Source organism: Pseudorca crassidens, chromosome 2 (genome assembly GCF_039906515.1).
Source record: "Pseudorca crassidens isolate mPseCra1 chromosome 2, mPseCra1.hap1, whole genome shotgun sequence".
Lineage (NCBI taxonomy): Eukaryota > Metazoa > Chordata > Mammalia > Artiodactyla > Delphinidae > Pseudorca > Pseudorca crassidens.
In genome coordinates, this window is record NC_090297.1 from 75,152,068 (window position 1) to 75,168,614 (window position 16,547).

General features: G+C 37.4%; 1 protein-coding gene and 1 long non-coding RNA gene across 5 annotated transcripts in view; one reads left to right on the plus strand and one right to left on the minus strand.

Annotated features, from left to right (window-relative positions):
* The window catches only part of LOC137218932 (uncharacterized), a 213,334-nt gene extending 207,321 nt beyond the window's left edge, over positions 1 to 6,013 (plus strand). Inside the window, exons 10-11 of the long non-coding RNA XR_010940928.1 lie at positions 995 to 1,154; positions 3,672 to 6,013. This is a non-coding gene — a long non-coding RNA (uncharacterized lncRNA). The remainder of the gene's footprint in view (positions 1 to 994; positions 1,155 to 3,671) is intronic.
* The window catches only part of COL24A1 (collagen type XXIV alpha 1 chain), a 431,777-nt gene that overhangs the window by 166,085 nt on the left and 249,145 nt on the right, over positions 1 to 16,547 (minus strand). The gene's annotated exons all lie outside the window — the stretch shown is intronic.

Sequence of the window (16,547 nt, forward strand, 5' to 3'; positions counted from 1 at the left end):
AATGGTAATGCAGAACAAGCTTTACAACAAGCGTATAATCCTTCTCCCTGACTGTCTTCAATTATGAAGTTATTTTCTTTTATTTAAAAATGTATGAAACATTTTCTTTTGCAATAGCTACCAAGCAAAGACACTATTTAGATTATATAATATTACATATTAGCATATAGAAGGTACCTGAATCATGAAAAAATGGTTTGCTGTGTTGAAGCTACCTGAAGTTAATGTATGGGGCATGATTTTATCCACAAAAATTGGGTTGGCCAAAAAGTTTGTTCGTGTTTTTCCTGCTCTTACGTAAGATCTTACAGAAAAACCCAAATGAACTTTTTGGCCAACCCAATATCTATATCCTCATCCATATCTATCTATCTATCTATCTGGTGACTATGTATACATTAACATACGTTAAATACTTCCTACCAACTATATTTGGTGGTATTATCATGATTCCCCTTTAACAGATGAGGCAGATGAGTTAAGAAGCTTTCTAAGGTAGATGAGTGTAAGTGGCTATTGAACACTTGAAATGTGGCTAGTCCAAATTGACATGTACTTAAATGTAAAAGGCACACTAGATTTCAAAGACCTACTACAAAAAGAATGCAATTTTTGTGCAATTTCTATCCATATCTTTTGTCCAAATTTTGCTCCTGAGGTTGCCTATATTTTTTTGTGATAATTTTCAGGAATTCTTATTCATTCAAGGTAGAAACTCCTTGCTGGTTTTAGATGTTATAAATTCCTTCTTGTGATTCATCACCTGTGAGATTATTTTGACATCCTTCATTGATAGAAATCCTTAATTTTGATGTAGCCACATCCAACCATTTTTTGCCTTATGATTTGTATTTTCTGGATCTTGTTTAAGAAGCCTTCCTCTACCTTTATGTCATTAGGTAATGGGCATTCTTTTCTATTAGTGTTAACTTTTTTTTTTTTTTGTGGTACGTGGGCCTCTCACTGTTGTGGCCTCTTCCGTTGCAGAGCACAGGCTCCGGACACGCAGGCTCAGCGGCCATGGCTCATGGGCCCAGCCACTCGGCGGCATGTGGGATCTTCCCGGACCGGGGCACGAACCCGTGTCCCCTGCATCGGCAGGCGGACTCTCAACCACTGAGCCACCAGGGAAGCCCCAGTGTTAACTTTTTAAGGTAGGTCTTTAATCCATTTGGAGTCCATCTTTTTCACCAGGGGTGAGATAGAGATCCAACTAATTTTTTTCCACATAGTGACCCAGTTTTCCAAATACTATACATACTAAAATTTACTTTTCCCATTAATTTGTGGTGTCAATCTTTTAAAAAAAATTATCTAGCTATAAATGACATACAACAATATATTAGCTTTAGGTGTACAGCATAATGATTCAATATTTGTATATACTGTGAAATGATCACCACAGTAATTCTAGTTAATATCCCTCATAACCATACACAGTTACAGAATTTTTTTCTTGTGATGAGAACATTTAAGATTGACTCTCTTGGCGACTTTCAGATAGGCAATACAGTATTATTAACTATAGCTTCTATGCTGTACATTATATCCCCGTGGCTTACTTATTTTATAACTGGAAATTTGTACCTTTTGACCCCCTTCACCTACTTTGCCCACCCCTCAGCCCCTGCCTCTGGCAACCGTCAATCTATTCTCTGTATCTATGAGCTTGGTTTAAAAAATATTTTTTTTAGATTCCACATATATGTGAGATGATATGGTATTTGTCTTTGACTTATTTCACTTAGCATAATGTCCTCAAGGCTCATCCATGTTGCCACAAATGGCAAGATGTACCCTTTTTATGGTTGAGTAGTGTTCCATTGTACACATAAACCACATCTTCTTTACCCATTCATCCATCGATGGAAACTTAAAAAGGTTGTTTCCATATCTTGGTTATTGTAAACAATGCTTCAGTGAACATGGGGGTGCATATATATTTTCAAATTCATGCTTTTGTTTTCTTCAGATAAATACCTAGAAGTGGAATCATATGGTAGTTCTATTTTTAATTTTTTGAGGAACCTCCATATTGTTTTCCACAGTGGCTGCACCAGTTTACATTCTCACCAACTGTGCACGAGGGTTCCCTTTTCTCCACATTCTCGCCAACATTTGTTATTTCTTATCTTTTGTAACAGCCATTGTAACAAGTGTGAGGTGATGTCTCATTGTGGTTTTGATTTGCATTTCCCTGATGATTAGTGATGTTAAGCACCTTTTCCTTTGCCTGCTGGCCATCTCATTTGGAGAAATACCTATTCAGACCCTCTGCTCATTTTTAAATCAAATTGCTTGTTTTTTGCTATTGAGTTGTATGAGTTCTTTTTTTTTTCTTTTTTATAATGCTATACTACCCCTTCAAGTAGCCCAGTGTGTTTTCTATAGATTCTGTCAATTATTGCTGTATTCTAATGAGGTTTTTTTGGGTCATTTTTTGTTTTTTTTAAAGAAGATGTTGGGGGTAGGAGTTTATTAATTAATTAATTTATTTTGGCTGCATTGGGTCTTCGTTTCTGTGCATGGGCTTTCTCTAGTTGTGGCAAGCGGGGGCTACTCTTCATTGCGGTGGACGGGCCTCTCACTATCGTGGCCTCTCTTGTTGTGGAGCACAGGCTCCAGACGCGCAGGCTCAGTAGTTGTGGCTCACTGGGCTAGTTGCTCTGCGGCATGTGGGATCCTCCCAGACCAGGGCTCGAAACCGTGTCCCCTGCATTAGCAGGCAGATTCTCAACCACTGCGCCACCAGGGAAGCCCTGTATGAGTTCTTTATATATTTTGGATATTAGCTCCTTATCAGATATATGATTTGCAAACATTTTCTTCCATTCACCAGGTTGCCTCTTCATTTTGTTAATGATTTCCTTTGCTCTGCAGAAGCTTTCGAGTTTGATGTAGTTCCACTTGTTTATTTTTGCTTTTATTGTCTTTGCTTTCGGTGTCAAATCCAAAAAAATCTGTGGTGCCATTTTTATAACATTTTATCCATGGCATATTTCTAAGCTCTCTACTCTAGTACACTAATTATTTCTCTGTTTTCTCCTCTTTGAAAATTCTCTCACTCATTTTTTTTCTAATGTTTTTATAGCTATTCCTACAACAGAACTGAAAATAAGCACTCTAAACAGGTTTAGACCAGTAGTAAAGAATCTGAACTACACAGGCTTTATATCTACTTACTCTTTAAATCTATATTACTGTTTAATCTGAAAACTATCCACACACCTGGAAATCAACAGGTGAATCAGCTGAACACATTTAGAGTTGAGGCCTCTCAAATTTCCTTAAACCTAGGATGTTATTGATTGTAAGATGCACTATTACTTTTTTATCTCTAAAGAGAAAAAGAGTCTTCCAAGTAATTTAATTCACCACTGATTGTAAGAAACATCCTAATTTTACAAATACTAAAATGTGAAAAAAACTGTATTATTGTTAAAAATATTCACTGCTCCTTTCTGTTGAAAGAGTACACATCCCTGCATTTCTGATGTCAGCCTTGGCCATGTGGCTTGCGGTGTCAATGGCAAAAATATAATCCTCCATCTTGTTGACATCTGGCTTCTCTATGTAACTTACTTTGACCAAATAAAAGTGAGTGTGTGTGGTAGTGATATGTGCCACTTTTTTTTTTTTAAGCCAGTTTCTTTTTTTCCTTCTACCCTGAGGTCAGCCATGTCCCAGATAGGAGCTGCTCCTGAAGCCTAGGTGTCAGAATGCAGAAGAGATGGATAGAGCCACAGCCAACCAACAGCGGACAGAGTGCAAGTAACAAGCAAACTTGTTGTCATAAGCCACTGATATTTTGAGGGTATTTCTTTCTGCAGCAAAACTTAGCCTAATGTGACTGATGCAACTTGTATTTTAGAATTGATGAAATCTGGTACTTGTTTGCCTGAAAAACAGGTGATTTTCCTTCACTTTCTTCTAACCTATGTACTAAAGGCCCTAGGAGATGGTGGAGCCATAAGAAAAAAGGAAGCCGGGCATCTCAGTCACTTTGTCAGAGAGAGCTACCTGGTAATACCCACACTGGACTAGTAACATGAGCAAAAACAACTTCTTATCAAGTTAAGCCTACAAAAATTTTTAGGTTTATTTGTTATAGCTGTTAATATTCTCCTAAAAATACATTAAATTAAACTATGTTTAATTGAAAAACTTTGTAATCTATCTCAATTGGCTTATTCAAAAGTTAGTCTCACAGAAATCTTTTTATAAATGAAGATGGTATAAAGTGCACTGAACCAACCTCTGGTTTCGATTGCAAATCAACTTATTCAATAAGTGCAAAATGATCTGAAGAAAATAAAATTAAACACATATTTATGTGTTCATGTAACAAGCTCTGTGCTAAGAGTGGTAGAGGTTACAAAGATGAGTGAAATATAATAAGGCGTTCATAATCTAGTAAGTTGGATGAGGAAAAGCATATTTTCTGTAAGTTAAGAGAAGAAAAATAAAATCCTATATAATGCAAAGGCAGCAGAGATTATGTCTGGTTGAGAACATAAGGAAAAGCTTTACAGAGAACACAATATTTGAGGTACGGCCAACTGTTGACAAGATAAATGGTGAAAGTGTATTCAACGTAGAGGGAATGATCTGAACAGAAAATGGGAGGTAGCAAATGATGAAACATATGTCAAACATAAAGCAATTCCAGATTGTCTGGCAAACAGGATATGTGTAGGAAAGAGACTGGGATAGATATGGTGATATACTATTGAGGGCTTTGACTGCCAAGTGTATTTGTATTTGTGGTGTTTGAAGAAAAATTTGTGTTTGTTGAAGAATCATTGTCGGTTTGAGTAAAGGAGGAATGTAATCGTATCTGTACTGAATGGACAGTAATTTAACAACACTGTGTTCAATGTGTGGAAATGGGAAAAAGATACAAAATGGTGTAAACAGTTAGAAGCTATTGTAATAGTCTAGTTTAAGTGTAATGACTCTTATGACAATGGTATCATGACTCAAAGAAACAGTAGCTCAGGGGAGAAGCCAGTGTCAGAGGAGAGATGATGAATTAAGCCATGGGACAATTATGGCTCTTAATTGACAATTATGGCTCATGGGACAATCAGAGAGTCTATCCTGAAATATTAATTTGTGAGTCCATAGAAAAATCAATTCCTGAAATCATAAGAATGATGCAGTACATACAGTAATAACAGAAGAAAAACAGGAGAGAATTTTAATGAAAATTCTTTGGAAGCAAGAGATAGAAGGAAAAACAAAAGGAAGAGAGGAGAATCAGGAATGTGCAAGGAAAGTTTAAGAAGGGAAAAGTTTCAGATAGCAAGACATCAGTGTTATGTGGAAGGGTTGAGAAGGATGACTGTTGAGACAAAGTCATAGGATTTGGCAATTAGAAGGCTGGCGGTGACCTTTAAGAACAATTTCAGTATCTTTTGTGTGTTTGGATGTAATTTTGCCAAAGAGAATACAAGTGAGGAGAAAGTGGAAAACAACTGTGTAGTTTATTCTTTTACGAAGTTTGACGGCAAAAAGGAGGAGGCACAATAATTGCTTGAGGACATAGTTTGAAAATTATTTTATTTAGAATCTAATTTTTGTTCTATCTGCCAAATAAAAGAAACTCATCTACAATAGAAAAATACTCTTCTAAATAGAAGGAAATTATATTCAAAACTTAATTTTTTTTTGCTCTATTTCATAAAATGACTTTTGTTTTGTTTTTAAAAGAAAACAGACTAATTCAACACATCTGTATCAGAGAGAAGATATTGGCAAGTTTTACATGCTCCCAAGGTCTATGTCCTAGCCAGTTGTCTCTAGGCAGATTCCTTGCACTGGGAATGCTTTGTGAGTTACAGAACTCACAGCAGAGAGACATGTATTAGGCAAAGGTGCCCTATAACCTTCTCTTATTGCAGAAACACTGTTTAAAAGGACAGATTATGGCGCTATGACTTGTTCTAATTTTTACCCATGAAACCTTAAGTGCCACATATGCCAACGAGAGTCAAGGGCAGAAAGTTATTTGTTCAATTTTTAAGTGCTCAAATGCAAATTATGGGTATGTGGAAATGGGCATAATTTATTCATATTTTTAATCTATGGATCATCAGAAGAAAAATATGGATGGCCTCCATTTCTGTTCCTTTCAATTCATTCTTATTCATTTCAAAACAAATGTTGAAATCTTTTATATTATTGTATTAGTTATCTATTACTGCAGAACAGATCACCCCAAAGTCAGTGGCTTAAAACAATAAATACTTATCTCACAGTTTCTGTCAGTCAAGAATTCACTAGTGCTTATCTCAGAATTTTTCTGAGTTCTGGCTCAGAGTTTTTCATGAGGTTGTAGTCAAGATATGACATAAGCTGCAGTCATCTGAAGTCTTGACTGAGACTAGGGAATCCATTTCCAAGAAGGCTGTTAGCTGGAGGCCTCAGTTTCTCGCTATGTAGGCCTCCGTATGGCCTGACTTCATGGCAGTAGGTTCCCGCCCCCCCCCCACCCCCCGGAGGTGAATAATCCAAGAGAGAGAGTGAGCAAGGAAGAAGCCGCAATGTCTATTATGACCTAGTCACACACAGCTATTTCTGCCATAGCCTATTCATTGGAAGCGAGTCATGAAGTCCACTCCACACTGAGAGTGAAATAAGACTATCTTTCGGAAGGGGGAACATCAAAGAATTGCAGACATATTTTAAAACCATCACAATGACTCAATTTTATTCTTGGCTTGATTTGATGTTTTATTAAGACTGATTCCTCCCAATACTTTTCTTCAGTTTTTTAACCTCTGTTTTCAAGTTAGACACTTCTGCAGAAATATTCTAAGTAGTATTAGAAGGATGTACATTTTCCCAAAGATGAAATGCATAAAATTTCATTCTTATTTCATTAGTTCTTAATTATTTATCATGTATAAGATACTATACTAGGCAATTAATAACTAAAATATAAAGCAGATAACAAAAATTTCTGTGGGATAAATCACTATAGAATATCAAAGTAGGAGTCAGCAAACCATGACCCCAGGGGCTGGCTGCGTGTTTTTTGGAAATAAAGATTTGCTGGAACACAGCCATGACCTTTTGTTTACCTATTGCCTATGGCTGCTTTCACCCTATGAAGGCAGAGCTGAGTAGTTGGGACAGAGACTTTATGGCCCACAAAACCCAAACCATTTCTGTTGAGTATTTAAGGGAAATACAAAGCAGTCATTGAAGCCATAGCCTCAGCTTATAAGAATTATCAGCAATTTATACTTTTTGATCAAGAATTTTCATTAAAAGAAGTTTCAAAACACTGATTCCATGTCTAACACACATTAACAAAAAAAAAGCTTTTAGCTAGAACATGCCATGCTATGTGTCAAGAGCTAGGTAACTCTACGATAAATGAAAACATTCACTTTTTGCAAAATGGAATATATATTAGTCTATTTAAAGATTTTGTTAGCTAAAGTGGAAACTCAAAAAGCCTTATGTATAATAAATCACTTCTTAGAATTGAAAAGAAATACTATTTTTTCCCAAAAGTCAGTAAAAACTCTAAAATACTCAGGTTCTATTTTTTAAAGTAACCACATCCTACTTATTCACTGAAGACTGATATAAAATTAGGATATTTCCTAGTTGAAGCTAAAATGTTTAAAAAACTTTACATGAAGTTCTTAGACTTGACAATTATCTTTAAAAAATCACTGTGCCTTCAACTGTAGTTTAAAACAACTCTATATTGTTTCAAATTTTCTTTTCAATGTAGAAACAACTGTATTTATAGGATAAAGAATTTCAGACCCTCAACCTCCTCAAATTCACTTGAAAATATAATATATAAAGCTAATTCCCTAAGATTTAGTTCTGTTTTATCTTAGAAACATATTAACTTGGATGTTTGCATTAGTACTATTGTGTTTACTCTATGTTTAAAAATAAGAGAATTTTATAAGTCATCTTACCACAACAAAGGTAGTAATTAGTTATACTACATGTAACTGCTGATATCTGACTATTTTTTTAACCTTAAGAATGGTAATTTTTCATGGTTCAATCTAGTACAATCTTGGAGGGTAGGAGAAACAGAAGGTCAGCCAGACATGAGAAAATCACTTCAAGCACAACATGGGAAAATGTGTGTTCATAACTAGCATTTATTTCTCTACCTCAAGTTCCCATGCTTCTGTCCAAGAAGAGAATGATACAGATGGCTGTCAGTCTAGACAGATAAGAGGAAGATGTAGAAAAGTGGAAAGAAACTTTCGTGTATAACATATCTGGGTAAGAAAGAGGAATTCCTTTTTAGAAATGATAAATATGAGACAATATGAGACACTATACAATTGTGTAAGCAGGTCTAGAGCAAAAAGATATTTGAGAATCATCAGCAAATAGTAAAGAGAGTAAATGAGTCACCAAAGAAAGGATGTACATTGAGAAAAGGAAAAGGCCAAGACCAATAATATTTAGAGAGCAGGATGAAAAAAAGAAAACTTAAAGAACTGTCCTATACGTGAAAAAGCAAGTGTACTGTCAAAAGGAGGATATTGTCCATTTATTTATTTATCACCCACAATGTTTCTTCAGACCTTTTCATTTGGGGGTAATTTTATGACTTGATGAGAATGAATAAACCTTTCTGTTAATTTGTAAATACATCACGGTTTCCAAATAGCTAATCTATGGACCATTTCACTCCTATTTTCAAACAAAATCCATAAGCTAAGGATATATTCCTTTGACGGTGTGACTTGGATTAAATTACTTTAGCTCACTGTGTCTCATCCTTCACCATTTAGGAAGACATGACTTTAAGTTTATCCGTTTGTATGCTTTGTAAAGCCAGGATGATGTCCTCTCTGATACTGAATCCCCTATGTCTAATACATTGCCTGGAATATAGAAGAAAATAAATATATGTTGAATGAATGAGCGAATAAATTTGAATGAGTGAATAAGTTAGATAGAGCAGCAGTAGTGGAAGCAGAGATAAGCCGCCCACATCATCCTTTAAGAAAGGTCTTGGTCTGTGTGTTCGCTCCAGGGCCTCATGTGAGATTTCCCAGGATAAGCAGCTTTAGCAAATGGGGTAGAGCTGGGTGCTGCAAGAATATAAGTGCCAGCAGACAAGGACAAGATGGCAGAGTAGAAGGACTTGAGTTCACTTCCTTTCACGAAAACACCAAAATCACAACAAACTGCTGAACAACCATCGAGATAAAAGACTGGAACCTACCAAAAACCATATTCTACATCCAAAGACAAAGAAGAAGCCACAACGAGATGGTAGAAGGGGGCACGTTCATGATAAAATAAAATCCCATACCTGCAGGGTGGGTGACCCACAAACTGGAAAATAATTGTATCACAGAGTTTCTCCCACAGGACCCAGAGATCTGGGCCCCATGTCAGGATCCCCAGCCTGGGCGTCTGCCAATGGGAGAAGGAGCTCTTAGAGCATTTGGCTTGAAAGCCAGCAGGGCTTGAGTGCAGGAGCTCCACAGGACTGGGGGAAACAGAGACTCCACTCCTGGAGGGCCAGATCTACATGCAGGACTTGGAGAGCCTCCTGGGGAGGGAGGGGTTGGCTGTGGCTCACTGTAGGGACAAAGACACTGGTGGCAGAGGGCCCAGGGAATATTCATCAGTGTGAACTCTCCTGGAGGTCGCCATTGTGGCACCAAGAACTGGCCCCACCCAACTCCAGTTGGCTGAGGCTCCAGTGCTGGAACGCCTCAGGCCAAACAAACAACAGGGTGGGAACACAGTCTTACTCATCAGCAGACAGGCTCCTTAAAGTCTTCCTGAGCCCATAGCCACCTCTAAATACACCCCTTGACATGGCCCTGCTCACCAGAGGGACAAGACCCAGCTCTACACACCAGTGGGCAGGCACCAGTCCTGCCCACCAGGAAGCCTGCACAGCTCCCTGGACCAATCTCACCCACCAGGAGGCAGACACCAGAAGCAAGAGGAACCACAATCTGAAGCCTGTGGAATGGAGACCACAAACACAGAAAGTTAGACAAAATGAGATGATAGAGAAATACATTCCAGATAAAGGGACAAGATAAAACCCCAGAAGAACAACTAAGTGAAGAGGAGATAGGCAATCTACCTGAGAAAGAATTCAGAGTAAAGATACTAAAGATGATCCAAGGTTTTGGGAAAAGAATGGAGGCAAAGACCAAGAAGATACAAGAAATGCTTACCAAAGAGCTAGAAGATTTAAAGAACAACAATAAAAAATTGAACAATACAATACCTGAAATGACAAATACACTTGAAGGAATTGATAGCAGAATAACTGAGGCAGAAGAACGAATAAGTGAGCTGGAAGACAAATTGGTAGAAATCACTGCTGCAGGACAGAACAAAGAAAAAAGAATGAAAAGAAATAAGGACAGTCTAAGGGAGGGGTCCCCCACCCCCAGGCTGTGGACTGGTACCGGTCTGCAGCCTGTTAGGAACCAGGCCACACAGCAGGAGGTGAGTGGCAGGCAAGTGAGTGAAGCTTCATCTGTGGCTCCCCATTGCTCACATTACCACGTGAACCATCACTCGCATTACCACCTGAACCAACCCCCCACCCCCCACCCCACCCATGGAAAAATTGTCTTCCATGAAACCAGCCCCTGGTGCCAAAAAGGTTGGGGACTGCTGGTCTAAGGGACCTCTGGGACAGCATTAAAAGCACCAACATTTGCATTATAAGGATCCCAGAGGAGAAGAGAGAAAGGGCCTGAGAAAATATTTGAAGAAATAATAGCTGAAAACTTCCCTAACATGGGAAAGGAAACATTCACCCAAGTCTAAGAATCACAGAGAGTCCCATACAGGATAAACCCAAGGAGTAACACGCTGAGGCACATTTTATTCAAACTGACAAAAATTAAAGACAAAGAGAAAATACTAAAAGCAGCAATGGAAAAGCAACAAAAAACATACAAGGGAATCCCCATAAGGTTATCAGCTGATTTTTCAGTAGAAACTCTGCAGGCCAGAGGGAGTGGCATGATACATTTAAAGTGATGAAAGGGAAAAACCTACAACCAAGAATACTCTACCCAGCAAGGCTCTCCTTCAGATCCACTGGAGAAATCAAAAGCTTTACAGACAAGCAAAAGCTAACAGAATTCAGCACCACCAAACCATCTTTATAACAAATGCTAAAAGAACTTCTCTAGGTGGAAAAGAAAAGCCCACAACTAGAAACAAGAAAATTATGAATGGGAAAGCTCTCCAGTAAAGGCAAACGTACAGCAAAGGTAGGAAACTATCCACACACAAATATGATACCAAAACCAGCAATCATGAGAAGAGGACAGTACAGATGCAGGATACTGAAAATGCATTTGAAATTAAGAGACCAGCAACTTAAAACAACTTGTATATATATAGACTGCTATATCAAAACCTCATGGTAATGGCAAATCAAAAATAGATAAAAACACAGAAAAGAAAAAGCATCCAAACACAACATTACAGATAGTCTTCAAATAACAAGAGAAGAGAACAAAGGAGGAAGGGAAGAAAAAAGACCTACAAAAACAAATCCAAAACAAATAACGAAATGGCAATAAGAACATACATATAGATAATTACCTTCAATGTAAATGGATTAAATGCTCTAACCAAAAGACACTGACTGGCTGAAGGATAAAAAACAAGACCCGTATATATGCTGTCTACAAGAGACCCACTTCAGATCTAGGGACATGTACAGACTGAATGTGTGGGGATGGGAATAGGTATTCCATGCAAAAGGAAATCAAAAGAAAGCTGGAGTAGCAATACTCATATCAGACAAAATAGACTTTAAAATACTGTTACAAGAGACAAAAAAGGACACTACATAATCAAGGAATCAACCCAAGAAGAAGATATAACAATTGTAAATATATATGCACCCAACATAGGAACACTTCAATATATAAGGCAAATGCTAACAGCCATAAAAGGAGAAACTGACAGTCACATAATAATAGTGGGGGACTTCAACACCCCACTTACATCAATGGACAGACCATGCAGACAGAAAATCAGTAAGGAAACAGAGGCCTTAAATGACACATTAGACCAGATGGACTTAATTGATATTTATAGAACCTTCCATCCAAAAGCCACAGAATACACATTCTCAAGTGCACATGCAACATTTTACAGGACTGATCACAAGCTGGGCCACAAAGCAAGTCTTGGTAAATTTAAGAAAACTGAAATCATATCAAGCATCTTTTCTGAACACAATTCTATGAGATTAGAAATCAACTACAAGAAAAAAACTAAAAAACACAATCACGTGGAGGCTAAACAGTATGCTACTAAACAACTAATGGATCACTGAAGAAATCAAAGAGGAAATAAGAAAATACCTAGAGACAAATGAAAATGAAAACATGACAATCCAAAACCTATGGGACACAGCAAAAGGAGTTCTAAAAGGGAAGTTTATAGTGATACAAGCTTACCTCAGGAAACAAGAAAGATCTCAAATAAACAACCTAACCCTACACCTAAAGCAAGTAGAAAAAGAAGAATAAACAAAATCGAAAGTTAGTAGAAGGAAAGAAGTCATAAAGATCAGAGCAGAAATAAATGAAATACAGACGAAGAAAACAATAGAAAAGATCAATGAAACTAAAAGCTGGCTCTTTGAAAAGATAAACAAAATGGTTAAACCTTTTGCCAGATTCATGAAGAACAAAAGGGAGAGGACTCAAATCAATAAAATTAGAAATGAAAAAGAAGTTACAACTGACATCACAGAAATACAGAGGATCATAAGAGACTACTACAAGCAACTCTATGCCAATAAAATGGACAACCTGGAAGAAATGGACAAATTCTTAGAAAGGTACAATCTCTCAAGACTGAACCAGGAAGAAATAGAAAATATGAACAGACCAATTACAGGCACTGAAATTGAAATTGTGATTAAAAAACTTCCAACAAACACAAGTCCAGGACCAGATGGCTTCACAGGTGAAATCTATCAAACACTTAGTGAAGACTTAACACCTATCCTTCTGAAAATATTCCAAAATTGCAGAGGAAGGAACCTCCCAAAATCATTCTGTGAGGCCACCGTCATGCTAATACCAAAGCCAAAGATACCAAAATTACAGACCATTACTGATAAACATACACACAAAAAATCTTCAACAAAATACTAGCAAACTGAATCCTACATTAAAAGGATCACACACCATGATCAAGTGAGATTTATCCCAGGGATGCAAGGATTTTTCAATATACACAAATCAATCAGTGTGATAAACCACATTAACAAACTAAAGATTAAAAACCATATGATAATTTCAATAGATGCAGGAAACTTTTTGACAAAATTCAACACACATTTATGATAAAACCCTCCAGAAAGTGGGCATAGAGGGAACCTACCTCAACATAATAAAGGCCATATATAACAAACCCACAGCTAACATCATACTCAATGGTGAAAAGCTGAAAGCATTTCCTCTAAGATCAGGAACAAGATAAGGATGTCCATTCTCACCACTTTTATTCAACAGCATTGTGGAAGTCCTAGCCATGGTAATTAGAGAAGAAAAATAAATAAAAGGAATCCAAAATGGAAAAGAAGTAAAACAGCCACTGTTTGCAAATGACATGATTCTATACATAGAAAATCCTAAAGATGCTACCAGAAAACTACTAGAGCTCATCAATGAATTGTGTAAAGTTGCAGGATGCAAAATTAATACACAGAAATCTGTTGTATTTCTGTACAGTAACAAAAGATCAGAAATATAAATTAAGTAAACAATCCCATTTACCATTGCATCAAAAAGAACAAAATACTTAGGAATAAATCTACCTAAGGAGGCAAAAGACGTGTAATTGAAAACTATTAAGATGCTGATAAAAGAAATTGAAGATGACACAAACAGATGGAAAGATATATCATGTTCTTGGATTGGAATCACAATATTGTCAAAATGACTATTCTACCCAAGGCAATCTACAGATTCAATGCAATCCCTATTAAGTTATCAATGGCATTCTTCACAGAACTAGAACAAAAAATAGTTAATTTGTATAGAAACACAAAAGATCTGTGAATAGCCAAAGCAATCCTGCGAAAGAAAAACAGTGCTGGAGGAATCTCGCTCCCTGAATTCAGACTATACTAGAAAGATATAGTCATCAAAATGTATGGTATTGGTACAAAACCAGAAATACAGGTCAATGGAACAGTATAGAAAGCCCAGAAATAAAACCATGCACCTATATTCAATTAATCTACAACAAAGGAGGCAAGAATATGTAATGGAGGGCTTCCCTGGTGGCGCAGTGGTTGAGAGTCCGCCTGCCGATGCAGGGGACATGGGTTCGTGCCCCAGTCCGGGAAGATCCCACATGCCGCGGAGCGGCTGGGCCCGTGAGCCATGGCCGCTGAGCCTGTGCGTCTGGAGCCTGTGCTCCGCAACGGGAGAGGCCACAACAGTGAGAGGCCCGCGTACCGCAAAAAAAAAAAATGTAATGGAGGAAAGACTGTCTCTTCAGTAAGTGGTGTTGGAAAAGTTGGACAGCTACATGGAAAAGAATGAAATTAGAACATTCTCTAACACTATACACAAAAATAAACTCAAAATGGATTAAAGATGTAAACGTAAGGCCAGATCCTATAAAACTCTTAGAGGAAAACATAAGCAGAACATTCTTCGACATAAATCCCAGCAATATCTTTTTGGATCCACCTCCTGGAGTAATGAAAATAAAAACAAAACAAAACAAAACAAAACAAATGGGACCTAATTAAACTTAAAAGCTTTTGCCAGCAAAGGAAACTATAAACAAAAAGAAAAGACAACCCTCAGGAGAAAATATTTGCAAATGAGGCAACCAACAAGCGATTGATCTCTAAAATACACAAACAGCTCATGCAGGTCAATATCAAAAACACAAACAACTCAATCAAAAACTGGGCAGATGATCTAAACAGATGTTTCTCCAAACAAGATACACAGATGCCCAAAAAGCATGTGAAAAGATGCTCAGCATCTTTAATTATTACAGAAATGCAAATCAAAACTACAATGAGATATTACCTCACACCAGTCAGAATGGCCATCATCCAAAAGTCTAAAACAATAGATGCTGGAGAGGGTGTGGAAAAAAGGGAACCCTCTACACTGTTGGTGGGAATGTAAATTGGTACATCCACTACAGAGAATAGTATGGGGGTTTCTTAAAAAACTAACAATAGAGCCACCATATGATCCAGCAATCCCACTTCTGGGTGTATATCTGGAGAAAACCATACTTCAAAGATCCATGTACCTCAATGTTCATTGCAGCACTATTTACAAAGCCAAGATATGGAAAAAACTAAAATGTCCATCGACAGAGGAGTCGATAAAGAAGATGTGGTACATATATACAACGGCATATTACTCATCCATAAAAATGAACAAAATAATGCCATTTTCAGCAACATGGATGGACCTAGAGATTATCATACTAAGTGAAGTAAATGAGATAGGGAAAGAGAAAGACAAACATCATGGTATCACTTATATGTGGAATCTAAAAAAATTATACAAATGAACTTATGTACAAAACAGAAATAGACTCACAGATTTCTAAAACAAACTTATGGTTATTACCAAAGGGGAAAGGTCGGGGGAGGGATTAATTAGGAGGTTGGGATTAACATATACACACTACTATATATAAAACAGATAATCAACAAGGACCTACTGTGCAGCACAGGGAACTCTGCTCAGTATTCTGTAATAACCTAAATGGGAAAGGAATCTGAAAAAGAATGGTATATGTATATGTATAACTGAGTCACTCTGCTGTACACCTGAAACTAACACAACATTTTAAATCAACTGGACTCCAATACAAAATGAAAATTAAATCAAATTTAAAAAAGATTTTATTGCCCTTCTAATCAACTCCTTCAAAGTTTAGGCTTGAGCAAAGAGGCTTTCCTCTAAAGACTAATTAAAGTGAGGGTATAAAAAGGGCTGGCCACTTTTATGTAATATGGTACTACTCTAATAGGCCATATATGCTCCAGAGCTTCCTAAAGGGTTGCTTTGGCTCTCACCTCCCTAGTGGAAAGATAGAAAATCGAGCAAAAGCCCAGGATTTAACAGTCAGAGTGACAAAACTCCAGAGAAGGTTATATCTCTAACCAAGACAAGTCTGTTATGCCAAGGTCAGGGCCTTGGCTGGGGAAAAAAATGGAACCCCGACCCTTGATGGGGACACCTTGATATAAGTCCCTGAAGATTTTGAACCACGAGACTCCTTTGAACTCTATTAGCTTACAGAAGTGGTCTATCCCTCCTCATTAACACTAGCATCTTCCCCTATAAGAGAACATATGCCCCAATTAGGATTTGTCATAAAACTCTTCTGGCCAATATGTCAATAACTAGGGGTAAATCACAGCATGACACATCCGGGAACTTGCTGTTCCTGATAGAGGGAAATGGGACTCTACCCCAAAGAATGAAAGACCTAGCCAATATGTACTGGTAGGAACCTGGAGAACACGCATGGGACTGATTCTACAGGTACTT